This window comes from Sciurus vulgaris, assembly GCF_902686455.1.
Source record: "Sciurus vulgaris genome assembly, chromosome: 15".
Classification (NCBI taxonomy): Eukaryota; Metazoa; Chordata; class Mammalia; order Rodentia; family Sciuridae; genus Sciurus; species Sciurus vulgaris.
The window spans coordinates 22663260-22687064 of NC_136476.1; the positions used below are offsets into that span (position 1 = coordinate 22663260).

The following is a 23805-nucleotide window of genomic DNA, read 5'->3' on the forward strand; positions in this document are numbered from 1 at the left end:
ATAAATTGTTTTCTTCTATATCCCTATACTAGAATACTACATATATTTATAAAAACCAGTATGTAAAGATAGCTATAATAGTGTAAGCATAAAGAGCAGGTTGACAAGCAGTAGACCACGATACAATTTTATTCATAGATTACACATTTATGAAAAATTCATGAAGCCAATACTATAAGATGGGTCATGGGAGGGGCAATCACTTCAGTGGAATACCTAAAGGATTTACCAAGGAAATGAGCTTTCCCCAAACTTGTTAGTCAAAAACAATATGGGCTTCAGGGACCCACTTGAACCTGGAACCATCCCAAAAAGTCAGTCCTAATTCCGTAACCTAAAATAGCCTTTATAATCCCAAAGATACTTCGTAAGAGTAGATTTTGATCTTTTCGGTTGCTGAGCAAGAGCTCTACCTTACTTCTTACTGCTAAGTGCTTTGAATCTTTAAAGATGTTCTAAAAGAGCCACCTTTTCAAGGTCTCTAACAGAATAAGCTATTTTCATATAATTTATCTAATAGAATAGCTATTTAAAAACATCTCTGGAGGTAGTCTCAATAGATCCACTCATTGTCACTTGTACAGTCTTAGCCATTTTATGTTGAAAGAAGGAAATCTATGGTAGTATACATTCCCAAATGTCAAAAATGATCCCCTGTTGAAGACACTGCCCAATACACATTGTCCAATCCAGAATCAAGACGTGAATTTAAATTCTACTCCCTCTGTATACAAACTGAAAACAACAAAGGTATCTCTTCTAAAGATCTCAGTTGAGGAGAAGACAAAGGTATGTAATGTAGGTGCCTAGTTCACCAAGCAATCAAGTATCTCCTTTCTAAACTGGCCCTAATGTCAGGGGTACATGCTTCCTATAAAACCTGAACACAATGAACTCTTATCCCTTTTTTCCCTATACTCACTAACATGGTTTTATCCATACATACAAGTACCCATCCTACCTAATTTGGGGGTTTATAAAGAATATGTTTGCTACTGGGCAGGGTGGTGTACACCTGTAATCTCAGTGGCTCACGAAGCTGAGGCAGGAGGATTGCCAAGTTCAAGGACAACCTCATCAATTTAGAGGCCCTAAACAACTTAGTGAGACTCTGTCTCAAAATTAAAAATAAAAAAGGCCTGGGAGTCTGGGGATCTGGGGATGTGGCTCAGTAATTAAATGTGCTTAGATTCAATCCCTGGTACCAAAATGAACCAATGTTTGCCAAGTAAGGTATCCAAGTTTAGATGGGATGGGAACAAAAGCAAAGGTTAGCTTATCAACATGACCTAAAGAACCATAAAATAATTAGGCAGGTAGTATTGTCCCAAAACAGAAAGATTTCCTTTGAATTTCACAGAGAGGAAAAGCAAAACTAGAAATTCTTAATTTTCTTCACACTAGCAAAAATTCCAGTGACAACTTTCCACTTAAATTCTCTTGCCTACACAATATTTTTTCCTCCAATCATTTTTTCTTTTTACAAAAGTGGGGAATATAATCTTTTGCAGTTCCTCACTAGTCTAATGACAGGCTCAGAGGTCAAAATGTCTAAAAGGGGAAAATAATACTGTATCGTAACAGTACTAATAAGAGAAACAATATACCCCATTTCAAATGTATAGTATGTTAAAGAACTAAATTCTCGTAAATGCCATGTTGTGTCAAATATGGTGAACAAGAGTGTGGATGGACCTCAAAAAATAAATATATATATTCACACAAGTTTGGAAACATTTTCTGTAAAACAATGCTATTAATCAAATGAAACATTTGCATTGTCTTTCATTATAGAAAGGCATGTGTAACATACTGAAGAATCTAGCCAAGTCATGAAACTCACATGCTTACCAAACTATTTCTCTGTTAAAAAAAAAAAACTCAGTAAAATTTGGAATAATTGCAGTTATTTAAAAACACTGTTCCTTTAGAGCTTATTTTATGGAAATCAATGATGTGATCTATATATGGCTGTATTTCCAACTCAGTCTTAAACATTTTCTTGGCTCCAGGAACAACAATTCCTTTAAAAACTCCTTACTAAATAGTTCTATCTTCTAAAGTGGATTATCTTATACTATCTCATACATTCTTAATAAAAGCATCTAAAACTGAGATGATTTAAATGTTTAAAATTAAGTTCTCTATGATTAAAAGCAGTTTTCATTATATATTATTTTAGGTAAGTGTGAAATATCATATGAGCTCGATTACCCTCTTAGCCTCCTCCTCTTATTACAATTTGGTAGCCTTCTGTGGGGAATAAAAGGAGAGAGAACTTCTTCTTTATTCCTGATAATACAGTAATGGTAACTATTCTTTTTTATTATTTTTACTGACTGCATTTTGATTCATTGTACACAAATGGGGTACAACTTTTCATTTCTATGGTTGTATACAATGTAGGTTCACACCATTCGAGGAATCATACATGTACATAGGGTAATGATGTCTGTCTCATTCCACCATCTTTCATATCTCCAACCCCCCTCTCATTTCCCTCTACAGAATCTAAAGTTTCTCCATTCTTCTCTTAACCCCCACCCTCCCACCCCCATTATATATCATCATCCACTTTTTTGGCCTTTGGTTTTTCAGGATTGACTTATTTCACTTAGTATAACATTCTCCAATTCCATTCATACCTGTAAATGCCATAATTTTATTCTTCTTATGGCTGAATAATATTAGAGAAGTGCAAATTAAAACAACTCTAAGATTCCATCTTCCAATTAGAATGGCTATTATCAAGAACTCAAGCAATAATAGATGTTGGCATGGATGTGGGGAAAAAGGCACACTGTACATTGCAAATTGGTGCGGCCACTCTGGAAAGCAGCATGGAGATTCCTCAGAAAACTTGGAATGGACCCACCTTTTGACCCAGCTATCCCACTCCTCAGTTTTTACCCAAAGAACTTAAAATCAGCATACTACAGTGATGCAGCCACATCAGTGTTCATACCTGCTCAATTCACAATAGCTAGATTGCGGAACCAACCTAGATGCCCTTCAACAGATGAATGGATAAAGAAACTAATAATAGAATATTATTCAGCCATAATAGTAACTATTCTTATTCCAATCATTCATCAATTTTTTTAAAATGAGTTCCCTACACTCACCATTCCCATCTTTGCAAATTCTACTCAACTATGTATGACTTGATATCCACTTTCTACCATATCAGTCTAAGAATCCTGTGGTTTCCAAGGACTGAAAGGAACAATCTCTTTATTTAAAATTTCTATGTTCTTTTCTTGGTGTTCAGACTCATTGTACTATCCAATTACACTTGAAATTAATGACAATCTCTCAATCCTATTGCCCTCAAAGATTTATTCTTCTCTTAGAACATACTCACATATACTATGCGCACACACAGACACACAGAGCTGAATTTGGGGTGTCTCTTCTGCCCTCTCACTATTCTATTTTGAAGAATTTAGCCACTAACATTACCTACGTGAATGAATCCCAGATCTTTAAGTCTAGTAAATACTCTTCTTTCTACTGAGCTATAGTTCTGGATTTTTTACTACCTGTTGAATCTTTTTTTAATAGCCTTTCATCAGTACAAGTCTAACTGTTCAAATGCAATCATCAAAGCTCTTCTTAAATTTTCATCATCCTTAAATTAAACCTGCCAGTATCTGCTCTTACATGATATAGGAAGATATGAAGTCTCTGCCCATCAATAGGTTCAAAGTCTACTGATAGCATTAGACAAAGAAAAACAATCTGAGGACGCAGTTATCTTGGCATCCTTTTTTCTGCAGGAAGTCTGAAAGCATCAGATTTCTTTTTGCTCTCATCTACCAAATTTAATCAATTAATGAGTCTAATGATTCTTCTTCCTAATTATCTCTCAAAAAAATCTGTTCACTTGTCTTCATCTCACCACATGGATCCCTAGAGTTCAGGCCACTCCCTACAATAGATCCCCAGTGCTCTCAGATAAACTCCAAACCACTTAACAAGGTTTATGAGGCACTTTAGAATATAACTTGTGCCCATATCTTTCCCAAGAGTATATACAGTCTAGCCCTATGAAGCTACCCTCAGTTCTCTAACCCTGGGGTATTGGAACAGTCAGTTTCCTCTGCTTGAACAATTTTTCTTTCCTAACTCTCTCATCTTCATGTTGGATACGTCAGGATTAATTCTACTTCTCTCAGCTTTCCAAACAACCACTACTCTGCACCCTTCCTTTTAACAAGTCTGGGCTTAGTGTTTTCCTAGATGTTCCTATAGCACCCTATCATTACTCAATGCATCAGTTATCATAGTGTAGTATAATTGTTTGTCTTGCCAATCAGAGCTTAAACTACATGAGCACAATGACTACGCTTCTTTCTCACTTTCACATGCGCCACAGTGCCTAATACACATGGGATCTTCAATTTGTTGACTGAATAGATCAATCTCCAAGGAGTAGATATGCTTTATTAGAGGCATTAAATGCTATGAAACATTATATAATTGTTTATTATAGCCACTTCTAATCAAAGTACTCATTTAAAATGTTTTTCTTAATTTTCTAGCAAGACTTCACTTTCAATTTCTATTAAATCAGAATTTTCTAACAACTCCCACATTCTTTGAATTTTAAGCCTCGAAAGATTTTTATTTATTTTTTAAAATATTTTTAAATTTAAAAAAGATAAGGATTAAATAAAGTCAAATGAGCAAATCAGGTCTTCAGCTATTGATTCAGACCTTCTGACACATCAATCACTGTCTTAAAAAGTACACTATTTGAATTAGTGATTTGGAACCAATGCTCTAATCATGTCATCTTAGGTGATCTGGTAGGGTACCTTTGTTGACAGAAATACTCAGAGATCTTTAGTTAATAGACCTTTAATTTTCACAGCTGAAATGCTAAGAATAAGTAATTATCCTAATAGTAATTGTTCTGACTTCATCATTAATTAACCACTTGAAATTTATTTGAGCTTGGCAACATTCAACTGACAGTCTCCTATGTCCTCTCAATAATCACTGAAACTCTCCCCCCACCCAAAAAAAAATTCCAGGAAGTCTGTAGTTACTAATTAGTTAACAGGTTTATGTAAGGAATTTACATACATCATTTTATCTGCCTAAAAATTCTGTAAGGTAGATACTTTTAATATTCATTTTTTTCCATAGATGAGAAAACTAAGGCATTGAACTTTAAGTCTATCAGCACCAAGGCCACACAACTAGAAAGGGGCAAAGCAAGGATTTGAATATCTTATATAACCTTTTAGATTTAGGAGCAAAGTTTTGGTTTTCTTTTTCTTTCTTTAACTCAGCCATACACAGTACTAGACCTAAAATATGACATAAAATATGACAATTAAATGCTTAACAGACTATTAAATGTTTAACAGTCCTTTCTAGAATAGGAGTCTTTACTACATTTTCAATTTTCTACATTATAGGAATTAGACATGCTATAATTTTTAACCCAGTTAATAATCTTCCATGACACATTATCCTCTAAAAAGAAGTCTTAATTTTGATTCCAGTGACACGAAGTACCTGACAAGATGGCTGTCGATTCTATTCTGTAGAAGTCAGCTAAGAATAAAAAATCAGTTGGATACTGTATTACCTCTAGAGAGGAATCAACACAGACATACTTGTTGGAATCTGAGTCAGGGTTCAGAAAATGTTAAGTATGTGCCACAGTGCAATATATTTTCTTCCTGATATCTCAGAATGGAACTCTCAGTTATCCACCCTCAACTCCTAGAGGAACAGGAATGACAAGGCAGTTTCTCACTTGCCAAAGGAAGGGATCATCTCAACCAGTTCATTTACCCAGAAACTGGTTATCAATGGGTCTTTGATATAGGTGCCCAGGGTTGCTGCTCCCTAACCTATACATACACTCACAAATTGCCTTCAGCAACTGCCAGAAAAATATTCAAGTCCACAACCTAATGGTGTTGCAATTAAGTCTAATAAGAGGAGCAAAGAGCTTCAAGGAAGATTCTAAGTCAAACGGTGTTTAGGCCAATTGATCCCTATGGCAAAGTTTTAATGTAGTCCTCTAGTCCTACTGTCATTTCAATTCCTACTCTAGCACAGGGCCAACCTTCCTTGACATAATGAAGAAATTATCATATACCCTGATCAATTAATTTTGTTGAATCAGTCAAATGCTCATATGGAACATGTTTTACCATAGTAATTAGACAAGAAGAGTAAATTAAAAAGTAACTTTTCAATTCTCATACAGGTTATTTACTGTACTTCTTCAGGATTTCAAAAGGTCTGCATGGCGGCACAAATGTCACACACACATGGAGACAGAAGAACTTACAAATGGTTCCAATTCAGGCTAAGGATGTGGCTGAGGAAAAAGAACTCTTAATTCCAAAGACAGTAACATACTTCCATTATAGCCTTATTCCCCCCGCCCCATCCCTGGCAGAGATGATGATGGGGTAAGAAGAAAAGAAGGTCTCCTTTCCCAAAATGAACTCATTTTGCCCAGTGACCAATTTTACATATTCACTCAAAACTTGTTTGACTATTTATACTGTTGACTGATATACATATTGAATAAATCTGTTCTAAAGGGCCCCTGAATCATAATTTGACTTTTAAGTTGGTGAGATCAAGGTTTTAATTTACCTAAAATTTTGCTGCAATCCAACACTATAGCCTACCCATACTATAACAGAACTTTGCTATTTTCTGGGCTCATAATTTTTGGGACTGAGAATTTGTTTATATTAAATCAAAGGGCTATGGATATTGTGAATACTACAGAGTTTATAAATGATAGTATGAAAGGTTTATTTCTTTTAACACATTTTATATACACTTCAATGCATCTTGCCGTAATTCACACATTTGTTAACCAGTTTAACTGGATAAGTATGTTGTTTCTGTTTTAAATGATTGAAAAAAAATCACTGTAACTACATTCGGTTGTTAAATATCAGTGAAAAATCTGGCATTCAGGTGAGCTGAACTGATAAATGATTCTATCATGAAATATAAGGGATGAAATTGCTTTGTACAGAAAGACTAAAACTTAATTCAAACCAAAAGTTACAAAGACTACCTCTAGCATGATTAGTGATAAACTTTATATGCATTTAATACACACACATTTTTAAGCAGTTAATAATTTGGAAAATTAGTCATGAGGCAAATGGGTAAATCGGAGTATTTGTAAGTTTACCAAAATGACTACTCAATGAATTTATATGTCAGCAAACTGAATTTAGAATTATCCATTTGATGAACTGATCACTCCATAAATTTTCTTTGGTTTTTTTTTTTTTTTTTTTTTGAGACCTTTTTATTGATTTGTTTGTGTGTGTGTGTGTGTGTGTGTGTGTGTGGTGCTGAGGATCAAACCCAATACCTCCACATGCTAGGTAAGTGCTCTACCACTGAGCTACAACAACCCCAGCCCCTGTAAATTTTCTTTTGATGGGGAAAGATAATTGGTCTTCGCATAATTGCCTGCTTCTCTATATCATAGCATTTTATAGTTATAAAATATTCAGGAGATCATCTAGTTCAGGCTCCCATTTCACACAATATCAATACTCCAAATGGACCCTTTAGTTAGTATCAGAGTTGGCATTAGAACTCAGGACTTCTAATTCCCAGCCAAAAGCTCTTTCTAACAGACTATGGTTTATAAGAACAAAGAAGGAAGGCACTCAAAAAGAAGCAGGAAGGCTTGCCAGAAGCTCAAAGTGCTTGTTACACAATGAAAGAAATACTCCTATAACATGGAGAATGTAATCCTAAAATAAGAGGGTCTCTTAGACGTTTCCAAGTTTCTTTCTCACATAAATGAATAGGGTACTGTTTCAGAGTGTTTAACAAGGTTTCAAGTGAGACAAACTGTGTGAGTGTGTGTGGAGATATCAACAAAAATGGTTCACTGTATTTTATATTCTATAGGGATTCTGAAATATCTTGCAGAGCTTTTCTGCTTATTCTCCTTCATCATCTTCTCTTCTTCCTCAGATATTTGAGTAATTTTGGTATTCCATTATTATATATAGTGTCTGAGTCTGTGGCTCATCATTTTATTATTACATCATCTCTGGGGGTAATCTATAATACAAAAACTATGTTTTCACCAAAATAAAGAAAACAAAAACACTAATTTCTAGTTTATCAACAACGAGGAAAAAGGCAAAATTCAACATAACAATAACTATAACCAAAATAAACAAGGAACAAATTCTGAATTTTCACTTGAAGTAAATAAGTGCAATTTTAGGGTGTGAGACAGAAACCTTTTAAATGTAATAGTTTGTATAACAGCCTTTAAAAGATGCACTTTTCACTGTCAAACAGCATGAAATGCTCATAAGGGTAACCAGTTTTAAATGGGAAGTTTACAAGCTTCCACAACTTGTTCTATTTATCCATATTAAAATCTGTTGCAATTACTTCTTTACATATTATGTTCACATTCTCTTTTTAAAGGATTTGAAAATTGTTTGGTACAAATGTAACTTCAAAACCAACCATGCTGCTTGCATCTTTAATCATTTGATGCATTGAGTTTTACTAGTCAGAAAGTGGTCAAGACCTAATTTATATAGTAGTACCATTGCAATATGCAATATATGAAGGAAAATTAAAGGAAATACCTCCCATTAAAACCAACTCAAAAACTGTTTTCTATGTAGTCCTTACTATGAAAGTAATATAAAATATTTTGGCATATCATAACAATAATCTAATATTGCATTCAAAAACCACATGTAAATATGGACTAATTACTTTTCATGGTTCCATGGAATCACTTTTCTCACATACCAGATTTACAAGAATTGTGATTTCTAAATGCAACTGAAAGATTATTTACATATGAAAAATTCAAACCCCTTCCTTATGAAATTTACTCAACATTGAATAGTAAATTCTTTCACAACTAAGACAGCAACAGATTTTTTTTCATTGTGGGCTAATGAATCATTCTTTCTCTCCTGGCTTGTTTTTCCCCATCTCTTTCTCTGCTGTCCTTCCCAAATAAAAGGACTGTCCATAATTAAATGCTAGCTAGACAACAGCCCTCCAAATTGGTCTGTATACGTATGCCAGGCCAGCAATAAAGCTTAATTATATCAATTAATTTCTGCTTTGAAAAAATTTTTGCACACCCTGACAACTGATTTTGACATAGCCTCTCATAGTCACATAAAGAAACAAACAAAAAAGCTAAATTAGTGTTCCGTGTGTGTGTGTGTGTGTGTGTGTGTGTGTGTGTGTGTGTGTGTGTAAAAGCCACATGGTCAAAATGTTTGATGTCTTAATACAATGCTTATTGTGAAAACAGATCACCAGTGCTATAGTTTATCTTGGCTTGTACTTTTAAAATGAGAATAGAACCACTTTACAATAAGGCCATGAAAGGTCAACAATAAGTCTTATTATATTTACTTAATGGAGCTATTTTTACAGAAAAGTACTCACAGAAGCTAAGGTTAGATCCTTCAAGATAATGACCTTGAGTCATGGTTTGCACCATGATCTATATGAATTTCCATAATGAAGTGCTACCATATCACCTTACTAGAATTATTATAAATTGCAGAATTTAGCTCTTAACATGATTCCAAGGTAACTGTTTTTAAGTGTAGGAATAATAATTAGCAGTAGACAAAAGAAAGGCCTGAAACAACATAATAAAGAAATATTTATTAATTCATTTCTTCTTTTTCTTCTTCAATGTTGTAAACAAAAATATCATTTTCCTAATGTAATAAACAGAGTTAAAAAAAAAAGCTCATAAAAGATGCAAAAAGGGAAGCTGGCATTTTTTTTTTCTAACTTAAGCATGGCTTTTTACTGTGTGGATATATCATAATTTGTTTTATCTACATTTTTATTGGTATAGTTGTACACATTGATGGGATTTGTTGTTACATATTTGAACATGCACACAGGTAACAGTATAATTTGACCAATATCACTCCCCAGCACTTTCCCCCTCCCTCCTCTCCTTCCACATCCTGGTACCTTTTCACTAGTTATCTCCCTTTGATCATGAGATCCCTTGCCCTCTTCCCCACACACCTTTCTTTTCCTTTTTCCTCTCTAGCTCCCACATGTGAGAAAGTATATGACCCCTGACCTTCTAAGTTTGGCTTATTTCACTTAACACAGTGGTCTCAAGTTCCATTCATTTTTCTACAAATGACAAAATTTCATTTTTCTTTATGACTGAATAAAACTCCACTTTATATATATATATATGTATATGTGTGTATATATATCACACACGCGCGCACACACACACACACACACACACACACACACACACACACATACATATCGCATTTTCTTTATCCATTCACCCATTGATGGCAAGTAGGCTGGTTCCATACATTGGCTAATGTGAATTGTGTAGCTATAATGTGGGTAAGCATGTATCACTGTAGTATGCTGACTTTTATTCTTTAGGATAAATACCAAAGAGTGTTGTTATAGCTGGGTCATATGGTGGTTCCATGCCTAGTTTTTGAGGAACCACCATATTGATATCCATAGTGGTTGTACTAATTACAAACCCACCAACAATAGAAAGTATCCCTTTTTATCCACATCTTCTCTGAATTTTATTATTTGCATTCTTGATGACTGCCATTCTGACTGGCATGAGATAAAATCTCAGTGTAGTTTTGATGTGCATTTCCCTAATTGTTAATGATGTTAAACGTTTTTTCATATACTTAATGGCCATTTGTATTTCTTTTTTGGAGAAATGTCTGTTTAATACATTTGCCCATTTATTAATTAGGTTATTGAGGGAGGTTGATGTTAAGTTTGAGTTCTTTATATATTCCAGATATTCTCTGTCAGAAAAGTAGCTAACAAAAATTTTCTCCCATTCTGTAGGTTCTCTTTTTTCTTTTGGGGGTGGCAGGGATTGAACTCAGGGGCACTCAACTACTGAGCCACATCCCCAGCCCTATTTTGTATTTTATGTAGAGACAGGGTCTCAATGAGTTGCTTAGCACCTTGCTTTTGCCGAGGTTGGCTTTGAACTTCAGAGCCTCCTGGTCTCAGCCTCCCAAGCCACTGGGATTAGGCATGCGCCACCATATCCAGTTTATAGGTTCTCTCCTAACATTCTTAATTATTTCCTTTGCTCTGCAAACATTTTTTAAAATTGATTCCATCCTATTTACTAACTCTTGGCATTATTTCCTGAGCTTCAGGGCTTCTATTGAGAAAAGTTATTGCCTGGGCCTCTATGCTGAAGTGCTGTCCCTATATTTTCTTCTAGGCATTGCATAATTTCTGGTCTAATTCCTAAGTCTTTAATCCACTTTGAGTTAATTTGGGGGCAGGGTAAGATATAAGTGTTTAGTTCATTCTTCTACATATGGATAACATTTTTTTCCCAGCACCATTTGTTAAGGAGGCTGTCTTTTCTCCAATGTCCATTTTTGGCAACTTATTCAAGGATCAGATGACTGTAGATGTATGGAGTTGTCTCTATGTCTTCTATTCTGTACCACTGGTCTATGTGTCTGTTTTTATATCAGTACCATGCAGTTTTTATTACTATAGCTCAGTAATATAATTTGAAGTCAGGTACTGTAATGCATCCAGCATTACTTTTTCAGCTTAGAATTGCTTTTGACTATTCTGGGTTTTTTTTGTTTTTTGTTTTTTTTTTACTTTTCCAAATGTATTTTAGGACTTTTTTTCTAGTTCTTTGCAGAATGTCATTGGTATTTTGGTGAGGATTGCATTGAACTTGTGTATTGCTTTTGATAGTATGGCCATTTTACCATTATTGATTCTGCCTAGCCACGAATATGGGAGGTCTTTCCATCTTCTGAGGTCTTCAATTTATTTCCTCAGTGTTCTGTAGTTTTCATTGTAGAGGTCTTTCACCTCCTTGGTTACATTTATTCTTAGATTTCTTTGTTTAAACTATTGTGAATGGAATTCTTTTCCAATTTCTTTCTCAGCAGATTCATTGCTGATAGAAAAGTTACTGATTTTTGTATGTTGATTTTGTAACCTACTACTTTGCCAAATTTATTAGCTCCAGCAGTCTTGGGTGGAATTTTTTGGATCTTCTAAGTATAAGATCATATCAACTGTTAACAGTGATGATTTAACTTCTTTCTTTCCTATTTTAATCCCTTTTATTTTCTTCTCTTGCCTAATTGCTCTGGGTAGAATTTCTAGCACTATATTAAATAGGAGGGTGTGAGTGGACATCCTTGTCTTGTTTCAAATTTTAAAGGTAATGCTTTCAGTTTTCTCCATTTACTATGAGGCTGGCTTTAAGTTTTCCACATATAGCTTTTATACTGTTGATGTAGGTTCCTTCTGTCCTTAGTTTCTTCAGTGTTTTTATCATGAATGGGTAATGGATTTTGTTGAAGGCCTTCTCTGCATCTAGTGAGATGATTGATTTTTGTTCTTAATTCTCTTTATGTGTTGAAATACATTTACTGATTTGCATATATTAAACCATCTTTGCATCTATAGAATAAAACCAACTTGGTCATGATTATAACCTTACTATGCTGTTGAACATGTTTGCTAATATTTTAAGGATTTTTGCATCTAAGTTCATCAAGGACATCAGTCTTTAGTTTTCTTTCCTTAAAGTGTCCTTATTTGGTTTTGGTATGAGTGTGACACTGGCATTATAGAACAAATTTGGAAGGGTTCCATCCTTTTCTGTCATGGAATAATTTGAGAAATACTAGCATTAGTTCTTCTTTAATGGTAGTAGAATTCAGCTTAGAATCCATGCAGTTCTAGGCTTTTCTTTGTTGAAATGCTTTTTATTACTGCTCTTATTCCATTACAAGTTGTTGATCTACTTAGGTTTTTTGTGTCCTCTTGATTCAAGTTTTTTAAAATAGTCCCTAATGATCTGCTGGATTTCTGTGATGTCTGTGATGATTTCTTCATTTTCATCTCTAAATATATTAACTTGAGTTTTCTTTTTTTAGTTAGTTAGTTTGGCTAAGGGCTTATCAGTCTTGTTTATCTTTTCAAAGAAGTAACTCTTTGTTTCATTGATCCCTTGTATTATATTTTAATTACAATTTCATTAATTCCACCCCTGGTCTTACTTCCTTCTATTAGTTTTAGAATTGGTTCATTTGTCATTTTCAAAGGACTTGAGATGCATCATTTAGTTGTTTATGTGGGCTCCTTCCGACTTTTTTACATAGGCAGTCATAGTTATAGACTTCTCTCTTAGAACTTCCTCCACAGTGTCCCAGAGGTTCTGGTATGTTGCATCACTATTCTCATTTGAGTCAAAGAATTTTTAAATTTCTCTTCTGATTTCTTCTATCACCCATTTATCACTCAAGAGTATACTGTTCAGTCTTCATGTGTTTATATAGTTTCTGTAGGGTTTCTTGGTACCATTTTTAATTCCATTCCATTATGACCTGATAAGATGCAAGAAATTATATCTTTTTTTATACTTGCTAAAAGTTGCTTGTGTCCTGAAATATGGTCCATTTTGGAGAAGGTTCCATGAGCCACGGAGAAGAATGTGTATGCAGCTCTTGTTGGATGAAATATTCCATAAACATCTGTTAGGTTCACTTGATTTATAATTTTTTCCAGGTCCAAAAAGTCTTCACTGAGTTTATGTCTGGATGACCTATCTAATGGTGAAAGAGGTGTGTAGAAATCACTCACCTATTACTATTATACTGGGGTCTATCTAAGGTTTCAATTTAAGTAGTGTCTCTTTCACATAATTAGTTACACCCAATTTTGTGGCATAAATATTATAGTTTTAAATTCTTGTTGGATTGTTCCCTTTCTTTGTCTTTTCGATGAACTTTTGTTTGAAGTTCACTTTGTCAGATATCAGAGTATCTACTCTTGCTTGTTTTCAGGTTCCACTCACATGGTATATCAATTTCCATCCTAGCACTTTCAGCCTGTGTTTGTCTTTGCCTGTAAGGTTCATCTCCTGCAAACAATATATAGTTGGGTCTTGTTTTTTTAATCCATTCTACCCGCATGTTGAAGCAGGCATTTCTAAAGTTGTTGCTCTAAACCCACATAATTCAGTGAAACCCACAAATCCCAGAGGTGGCTTCAGAAGATGCAATGTGTCTACAGCAAAAGCTTAATCACCTAATTAAAAAAACATAAAGCAGTGCACTTTTTAACCATTCTGGCCTCATTACCAAGCTATCTTTGGAAAGAAAGTGAACTTTATTACTATCTGAATGACCAGGAAAAAAAATGAAAATTTCTTAATTTGTTAAAATCATTAATGCTAGTAGAACTGCTGAAAAAAAATCATACTTCCAAATTGATTAGTATTTACTACACATTTTCAAAAATCTGTTTATCTTTTAATGGGAGTTAAATAAACAATAAATATAGAGAATGGGGTAAATCTTTAAAAATAAGATTTTAATTCATTTGTATTGATGAATCGAAACATCACAGTTCTTAATTAATATTTAAAGTGAGGTTTTAAATATATGTAATTTTTCTCAATTTAACAAGAAAAACAGAAAAAAACACAAAGAATCCTTTACTTATAAAATATACAAAAAATTATACAAAACCTATTATTCTATAGCAACATCTTAACTTTTTTCAATTATTTTCTTTTAATCCAAATTGTCTAAATAAGAACAGCTACATTTTTCATCACAATTTGATTAACATATTTGTTAAAATATAATGTACAGCAAGTAGAAATCTTTAACGTATATTCAACAAATTATTTTGTGAAATATTACCAGTAAGGCTCAACAATAATTCATAATTCATAATTGAGGTGATTCATGTTTCTTCCCAAAAATAAATAATAAAATTATTTTTATGGAAGTTTAACATTTTAAGGATATCTCTCCATCATGGTTCATGATTTGAGTTGCTCAAAGTGAACACTTTTATTTTTTTTTTAAATAGCATGACTTCAGTATTTAGATTGGGCTCTTTTTTTTTATGTTTCAGTTTGACTTAAGAAGATAAAAGAAACTCCACAGAGAAAAATACTTAAAACTACTGCAGATCTCAGACACAATTTCTTTGAAGAATTCATTCTTATTTCCTCTCTTCTCTCTTTGAAGACAAGGAACAAATGCTTGCTGAATGTGGAATTTAACCTAACAGTTCACTGCTTTAACACCTTCACAGAGTCAAGACAGTTGGAACAAATGTAAGCTAAGTTCTGTACAGTAGCAGTTCTCTTAGCAACTGTGAATAATGCTGCAAATGAAAACCCTTTTATGCCTTTTTGCATGATATATCTTATATATCTCAATGTGAGGGGATGGATACTAAGTAATAAATCAGGAAAAGAAAAACAAAAAATGATACCCTCCCCCTAGATAACCTGAAAAATGGTAATCTGGTATTTAACATCTAAAAGATTGACCCAATAATTCAGGGTTGTCTTCTTTGCACTCCTTCATTTGCACCCAATTAACCACAACAACAACAATAAAAAGCCTAGTGTGGTAGTCCACAACTGTAATTCTAGAGACTCAGGAGGTTAAGGTAGGATGACCACAAGTACAAGGCCAGTCTGAGCAACTTAGCAAAACCATGTTTCAAAACAAAATGAAAAGGGCTGGGGATGTAGCTCAGTGGTAAAGTACTTGCCTAGCATACATAAAACAAAGCCAACATTTATTGAGCACCTACCATGTAACCAAAACTAAACTTAATACTTTAATTCTTATACAAATGTTAAAAATCATGTGCTATTTTCTACTTCACTGAAATGGACACCGAGCTCCAGAGATGAAGAATTTCCCCCAAAGTCCCAGAGGTGATAAAAGACTACACCAGGACACAAAGAGAACTACATCTAACTATAAAATGTCTATTCTTGCCATATGCCAATCTACTTTGATATAAATATATATCAAAATACATGTGTATATTTTAAATATATGCGTATATATATGAATATTTTTGTTATGTTCAAGTTAACAAAGATTGGGCTTCATACTTGAAATTTTTTAACATTTATGAGAATGGAACATTTTTGGCAGGGGGAGGGGGTACTAAGGATTGAACTCAGGAGCACTGAACCACTGAACCACATCCCCAGCCCCATGTTCTATTTTATTTAGAGACAGGGTCTCACTAAATTGCTTAGTGTCTTGCTCTTTACTGAGGCTGCCTTTGAACTTGTGATCCTCCTGCCTCAGTCTCCTGAGCCACTGAGATTACACGTGAGTGCCACCACAACCGGCAATAATGGCACTCTTAAGAATAAAATCATGGAGCTGGGGTTGTGGCTTAGTGGTAGAGTGCTTGCCTGGCACATGTGAGGCACTGGGTTTGAGTCTCAGCACCACATAGAAATAAATAAATAAAACAAAGGTATTCTGTCCATCTACAACTAAAAACAAAATGCTTAAAAAAGGAGAATCATAGTCTCACAAAGTAAGAACTTAAAATCACCACATATTTCCCTGTAGTTTTCCTTATCCATGCCAGTTTGAAAGCAAAGATACACTTGCTATCCTATCAAAAAAGAACTTTACATTATATACCACTAGCATTTTTAATGGACCCATTAACATTTTCAACTATTTAAGATATACTACTAAGATCTATAATCATTGTAAATAAATATCCATTCAGTGAATGCAGGACACTGCCATTAGAGGCTGGGAATGCTCCGAAGGTGAGAAAAGCATTAATTTCCTTGGCTGCCTCCTCTTCCCCACAGCAAGGATTATTTCTCCCTAAGACACATCCCTTCCTTTCTGTATTCTTCTCTGAGCACACCGTCCCTGTAATAATACTTTGAAATTTCAACTTTCACTTGAATATTATGATGACTTTCAGATTTACTGTTCTAGCTTTCTCATTTACCTGAATTCTAATCCCTTAATATGAACTGAACCTTTGTAAATATAACTCAGTGAGATAAAAAATGATCTTCTCACACCATGTCAATATTAACCCCTCATCATCTATCAGTTCATAAAATGGAGGGGGTAATGTTCCTGAGTGTTTCATCCACTAGCTTTTCTGGGGCTTGCTTCACTGGCCATGTGCTCCCCCAAATCTGAACACATTTGGATTAATTATCACACTCACTCATAGTAACCTCATCTGTGTTGACAATTTTTTCCCTAACATGTATACCAAAGTTTTCAAGGTATAAAGCACTGACTAGAAAAATTTACTAGGAAATTAAAATAAGAGCACTTACTTGGAAGTCAATCAATAACTTCCATAGTCCTTTATGATACACATTTTTGAAGCCCTAAATATGCCAAGTGATTTAATGAGGTACTTCATAAATACTATCCCCTTTAATCTTGACAACCAAGATAGAAATCAATGCTATATGAACACATGGAACAACAACCCTAAGAGGTGATTATTCTGTCCATTTAAGACATAAAAAATTCAAGTAGTTAAATAACTCTTCCAAGGTCACATATAAAAAATTCAAGTAGTTAAATAACTTGTCCAAGGAAATGACAGTGCTAGAACTGAATACAAGTCTACTGACTCTAAGACACATATTTATTATATGATGCTATGTTGAGCCTGTTCCTGTCATTGTTTTTTTAAACAAATGGGATACATCTTGTTTCTCTGGTTGTCCTGTCACTTTTAAAGTCACCTTAATCTAAGATCAATTTTCTCATTAAGACAAAAAGAAAGGATGTTATAAGTGTTCCTCTGAGAGGAACAGAAGTCATTAGAAAGATATCTGCTGTGAGGCATTTTTCTAAATTCCTATACATAAACCCAACATGATTCCAGTATGGTCCTACTTTCCATTGTCCAAACCCCTTTTGAGAATCCCTGGCTTTTCTCATATTATACATGAAGTGGCAAATTATTTGAGGTTGTACTGTAAAGTACTGCAAACCACATAGTACCACTATAAAAATAAAACAAAGAAGTAAAGCCTTATGCCAATAAAGGATATGAGGAAATCATAAAAATTACTCAGCTAACCCAGGAGAAAATAAGAGGAAAAAAAGGAACCAAAGAATAAACAGGACAAACAGAAAGCAAATGCTAATCAGTAGAATTCAATCCAACCATATTAATAATGACATAAAATATAAATTAAACACACAAATGAAAAGGCAGATTTTCAAATCATAAAAAAAAAAATTAAATTTTGCTTACAAAAAAAATCCCCTTTAAATGACACAGATAGGTTAAAGTGATAGAAAGCATAAACCATGGTATATTAATATCAGACAAAATATATTTCAAAGCAAAAAATTATCAAGAATAAAGAGAGTCACTCTAATATAATAAGGGAATCATTTCATCAGAACTCAGCAATCTTAAATGTACCAATTATGAGAACTCCAAAATACATAAAGCAAAATCTGATTGATATGAAAGAGGAAAGATACTAAAATAAAGTTACATAGAGGGAGATTTTATCACCTCTTTTAAATTGATATAACAAACAGAAATCAGTAAAGATATAAAAAGAAAAACTTGAACTATCAATCAATTTGATCTAACATTTTTAGAACATTCCACCCAAGAATAGCAGAATATATACCCTTCCACGATATACAGAGAACATTTACCAAGGCAGACCATATTCTTATTGTCTTATCAATAGCCTAACTACTCTTTATAAATTTCAAAGAATTTAAATATTACAAAGTTAAGTTGTCTGATCACAAGAGAATTAAATCAGAAATCAATATCAGGGCTGGGGATGTAGCTCAGTGACAGAACATTTGCCAGGCCAAGCCTTAGATTTGATCTAACCCCAGCACCATAACGGAAAAGTTAAAATAAAATAAAGAGAAGAATAAAAGAAAAAAGAAATCAGTAACGGAGAAACACAAAATATATGGAAACTAAATGATACAATTCTAAATCGTGGGTCAAAGAAGAAATAAAATAACACAGGAAAATGGATGGAAATGGAGACCATCATGTCAAGCAAAATAAGGCAGATTAAAAAAAAAAAAAGAAATGTCACATGTTTTCTCTCATATGTAGAATCCAGAAAAACTAAAAGGACAATATAAGAGGCGGCGAATTATTAGGGAAGGGAAAGGGAATCTCAAGGAGGGGGTCAGAGGGGGTAAGGTGTGGTAACAGGGAGGGTGGATATTATCAAAGTACATTATATGTGTATATAAAAATTTCACAAAGGAAAACATTGTTTTGTAACATTAATATATGCTAATATAAAATTGTTTTTAAAAAGAGAAAAAGGGAAATTAAACTTTATTTGAATGGAATGAAAATGACAATAATATTTTTTGTGTGTTTTTTTGCGGGGAGGAGGGTTCTAGGGATTGAATCCAGTGGCACTTAACCACTGAACCAAATTCCAAGGCCTTTTTCATACTTTATTTTGAGAGAAGGTCTCACAAAGTTGCTTAGGGACTCACTAAGATGCTGAGGCTGACTTTGAACTTGCAATCCTCCTGCCTCAGCCTGCTGGGATTACAGGCATGCACTACTGCACCCAAATAAATACTAGTTTGTAAGAAGCAGAACCTTTTCCATAAACATGAGTGAATAAAAAAGGATTAAATTATTTGACCTGTTATATTTTCATGTCATCAAGATCAGGAACTAAGATTAAAAGAGAATTATAAATTCATAAAATATTAGAACTAGAAGAATCCTAGAAATATTTCTAAAATCTGTAAAATCATGAAATTTAAGAAGAAATAATTCCAGGAATAACATATGACTTGCTTAATAGAACTCAAAATTGTAAATATATTTAAATGAGCAGTCTCTGCTAGTTGCTACATAAGTATCTGAGTTATATGAATGCCTAATAAAAGCATACAGCATGTTTTACAGACAGATATACATTTTTTTTTCATCTTCTATCTGGTTAATGTTAGCATTCTGTGCTCTGTAACTAAGTGTTCCATGGTTATGCACAACAGCATAATGGTTAAGAGTGTTGAATTCTCAACCTACATTGACTGAATTCATGCCCAGACTTGACCACTACTAGTAGCCGTGATACTGGAAAAGTATTTTAACTATAGATTCCATAGTTTTCTCAAATGCAAAATAAAAATAACTGTAAAATGAGAATAAATAGTTCCCACCTGCTAGAGTGATTTTAAGGATTATATAACTATATCTAATGCATTAAAGAGCTCAAGAAATAACGACTACTATTATACAGCACCAGTTTATAATTACTTGAAGTTTAGTAGACATCAACTTAAATTGTTTAATTAAATGACATAAATTAAAATGGTATACCATCACAAAAAAAATGAGTTGCTTCTAACTCATAAGTGCTGTAAAAAAGTTTACAACTTATTTAAGTTATTTCAAAGTCAATATCAAACAAAGGTGGGGGAATCTCTTTTCAAAACAAGAGATAACAATCCAATGAAAAATTACATGAAGGGTTTTTGGATCAACCAACAAAATTAATAATACCAGATTTCAGATGATATGGAAGTTACATTGTAGTGTTTTCCTGTTGCTTGCAACTATTCCTTATTAGGTGCTCCACTCAACCAGAATTTATGCATTTAAATATTACATTTTAAAAAACAGAGCATTTATTTCTAAATGTTTTTAAATGGCTAAAAGGCAACATCCAGCAATACAGCACTGGAACAATTTCCATTTGGTATAAGAAAACAACAAAATAAATGTAGAACACATTTCACATATTTTTTAGTTCATGCAACTTCAATGCTTTCAACACTGCATACATTATGAAAAGCACGAAAATAGATGCTGTACTATCAAATTGTAAAGAATACCAAATTGATATAATTATACTTTAAAATTTCTTCCAAGTATCAAAAGGACAATTAAAATAATCTTATGGGTCTCTTATATATTTGAGAGAATAAGAAAAACAAGTATATTTTTACAAAGTATTTCAAAATCTCACATTTTAATGAAAACTACCATTTGAAATCCATGTTCTTTCTAACACTGAGGCCAGAAGCCTCCTTAGCCATTCTGAATGAGGATGTGCCTGAATCAATATGACAATATAGAAAAAGTCTAGCCTACTCTAACTTGTTATGTAAGAACTAAGTAGGTGATTAGATTTACTACACTTTTAATATTATAACTAAAATTTCATCCAGGACTTCTATATTTGTAGAACAACCTTTCTCTTCCTTTCATACTGTACTCAATACTCCTCATACTGTATTATGAGGAGGTTTGCCATCGTGGCACATGAAGGCAATTAAAGGAGACTAGTTAGACAAGGCAGAAAGCATGAGGGGACCCTTAGCACCACTTCTTCCTCTGTGATGCCTCTCAGCCTCCTCCATCCTCCAATCAACCAGCAGAAAATCAAAGTTCTTATTGTGTATGCTGCCTTCTTCCAGCTTTTTGCAATGAACTAGACCAACCAGCAGAAACTCTACACCTGAAAAGGATCAAGGCCAGAAAAATACTGGTTTGAGTACTAATGGGACATTTTCTAGTTAATTGAGTCTAAGGCCTACTGAAGGCACTGTAGAAACTTGAAAACATAAGCCCAAAGTAAAATGCATGGGTGGCTTTGAAAAGTGAGGTCATGAATGTTATCATCACCATCTATTTAGCTAGAGCTTTACCATTTACAAAGTATCTTCACATAAAATTATTTTGATACTGATAGCAACAATATTTTTATTATTTACTCTGTTGCAGGTAGAGAGATTAAAAAAGGTTGAGACTTGATAGAGGTCACTTTAACAATTAGTGAGCAAAACCTTGACTTCTATCTTCCTCAAAACTAACATCAGAAACTAAATTTAGCAGCTACACTGTTTCATCCCATATAGATAAAGGAGGAGGCAGTTTTCATATCTAAGTCAGTAATCATTTCTATAAACCATGTACTCTTCTATAACTGCCTTTATTAATCCCATTCCTTCTTTTACTTCTTTACCTCCTTTAACTCCTGGTTCTTCTCTTCAGATGACCAAGCAGTCAAAAAACATTTTGTCCTTTTAAATCCTTCAGATCCTGATCTGCATAACCAAAGATATTCCTGGATCAAACCTGAAACCAACAAATATAGAGCCTTTTCATCTGTGAGGCTTTATAGCTACATCAGAAACTGATTTAAGAGTAAGGAAATTTGAGGAAATCTCAGAGTTCAGTATCTCTACTACATGCCAGAAAAAAACAGACAATGAATTATCACTACAATATCTTCTGGCTATGGACTATCCCTGCAGGTATATTCAGTTGCTAAGTCATAACACTGAGAATGAAGAACTAAGCTGCATTAAACAGCAAAATATGACTTTTTTTAAGGTACGAAAGATTGAACCCAGGGTCACTTAACCATTGAGCCATATCCCCAGTTCATTTTTTGTTTTTATTTAGAGACAGGGTCTCACTGAGTTGCTTAGAACCTCACTAAGTTGCTGAAGCTAACTTTGAAGTTCTGCTCTTCCTGCCTCAGCCTCCTGAACGCTGTTACAAGTGTGCATCACCATGCCCAGTGCAAAATAAGATCTTAATGAACCTCTAAAGAATTAGCCAATTGATCATATTAAGTATTTTAAAAACATGTTCTGAACTCAAATCTTAGAAAGTCTTGAGAAGCCAAATGGAGGAAGCTACCAGAAAAAAATGGGGATGAAATTCCTATTAAAGGCAATCCTTGCATTACTTTCTACAGGGCTAAATATCCTCCTTTCATCTAAAATTTAAAATGAAATAAACATTAATATAGAAAAAATAAACACTTAGATCACCAGATATTCAACTCCATAGACATAACCATCATTAATATTTTCTAGTCTATTTTACAAAGATATATACAAGGGGTATGCATTTTTAAGTCTATTTAGTACTTATTATTTTACAGAATAGTAGCAGATTAAAACTCTCAGCATTCCACATCTTTCATTTATATGAATTCACTCTGTCATCCCATTAACCCAATGATACAGGTAGTCCTGTTATCCAAACTCCCAGCTAGCAGCATTAGTCCACCAAGAAGGATGTATAGTCCTGTTGATAGAAATCACTCTCAGTAAAGTCAAAGAGTGTGCTTCTGTAAATATTTTTCTGAAAGTCATCAGTGTGATGAGTAACTTTTATGGGGGGCGGGGAGAGATTAGGAAGCAGTTTTTTTTAAAAGGAGACCTTATTTATTCTTTAGAACAGAAAAAGCACGCCTAAGGAGGGAAACAGCAGCTCTGGAAATGACAAGACGGGAGGTTGGAAACAAAACTCAATCCACAAAATCTACCCCAGATGAAAAATCTGTAGGGAAACCATCCAAGCAAATTGTAAAAAAACAACCTTTGCTTTTCCCTATGTTGCCAAACTGATCCTAAAACCAACTTGGGTTGTGTGTTATTGTTGTTGGCAGTGATGATAGAAGTACATGCATGTATATACTTTAAAAGAGAAGAGGAGACCTAAAGTCAACAGCAGAAATGCTACAGCCTTCCAACCCTGGCATGGTGTGGAGAGAGTCAATCTTATAGGATTTTGAGCTTACAATAAAAGCGTTTTGAATTGTTAGGCATTGAAGGAAAAACCCTCTGCCTTATCAGAAGCATTCCTTCTCCACTCTTTCAGTCTACAGGGAATAAAAAATGATTCTCTAGTCATTTATACATCAAATTCAATAACTGAATCATTATTAGTTAAGAATCTCCATATTATTCTCATTATTTCATAGTTCTAACCAGTTTTGCCATTTGCATAGAAGGTAAATAATGCATTTTGCAGAGTGAAGATATATTATTCAAAAAAGAGACAGTGACTAAATACCTGCTCTGCTATGTTTTAAGTACCTACTATAAATAAGAAATGCTGGGGGTCAATAGTTTTTATAAAAATGGCTTCAAAAGGAAAAAAGTCTTTCAGAAATGTGATTTCAATATGTGG

General features: G+C 33.8%; 1 protein-coding gene across 7 annotated transcripts in view; it reads right to left on the bottom strand.

The window, feature by feature from the left end:
* RFX3 (regulatory factor X3) overlaps positions 1-23805 on the bottom strand; it is a gene marked incomplete at its 5' end in the record, with an annotated part of 288404 nt that overhangs the window by 167463 nt on the left and 97136 nt on the right. Inside the window, one exon of one of the 7 annotated variants that reach the window (XM_079113049.1) lies at positions 21842-21954. The exons of the other annotated variants lie outside the window; for them this stretch is intronic. The remainder of the gene's footprint in view (positions 1-21841; positions 21955-23805) is intronic. 7 annotated transcript variants of the gene reach the window in all.